The following is an 853-nucleotide window of genomic DNA, read 5'->3' as shown; positions in this document are numbered from 1 at the left end:
GCTGGGGTCAATATGGCTTCAGTAAGTTGAATAGAGTACAGTACCTTCGAGTGTGTGTCGTCTCCTGCGGTCTGTATACTACTCTAACCGGATCAAATAGGAAGTGGTGGTAAAATCCCACCTCGTCCTACAAGAATATTCCTGAGGTGACTTTCATCTAACAAACACCCTAATTCTTGGAACATTTCTATAAAGCCAATAAAAAAGTATGAAAGTAAAACCTTCTGCCACGTAACTTGTACTTGTATTGCTGTAAAACCCTTTACCATTACTCATCGAATTACAATAAAAAATAGCTAGCGCTTACATGTAGCTAGCGTCCTCAAAATTCAAGTCCTTAACTAATTATGAACCTGCTAAACCAATTCTCTTACCTTAAGCCTAGACCCCAATTGTCTCAAATAAGACCCTCATCATTTGGGACACAACAGTTTTGAAAATAATTTGGGACACTAAACTGCACGTGAAGTTTTCAAAAACTAGCTTTATTTTTCTCTGGTATAAGCTTAAATCTTATTTTATATTATTTTCTGTTTTTATACTTTGCACTTTTACTGATCTTTTTTTTTTTCAGTCCCTCCAGAAAAACGGCGGCGACCGTGCGATCGCGATAATTCAACGTGATAATCAGACAAAGTCCACATGGGGCGCATTTTTCCAAATACGACTTTGGCCGCGATCAATTGTCGCATTTCTGAGCAAAATATGGGCTTGCATGATTTCTCATAATCCCCCAGATTTTGCTGTAAGTTGCAAGTTGAAAAATGGTGCGTTTACTTCACACAAGAGCAGGTTGCTATGGGGAACGTTACATGAAGTGACGTATCACGCGATGCAACATCAAAGCAGGTGT

This window comes from Perca fluviatilis, chromosome 12 (assembly GCF_010015445.1).
Source record: "Perca fluviatilis chromosome 12, GENO_Pfluv_1.0, whole genome shotgun sequence".
Classification (NCBI taxonomy): domain Eukaryota; kingdom Metazoa; phylum Chordata; class Actinopteri; order Perciformes; family Percidae; genus Perca; species Perca fluviatilis.
This window is presented reverse-complemented; position numbering follows the sequence as displayed.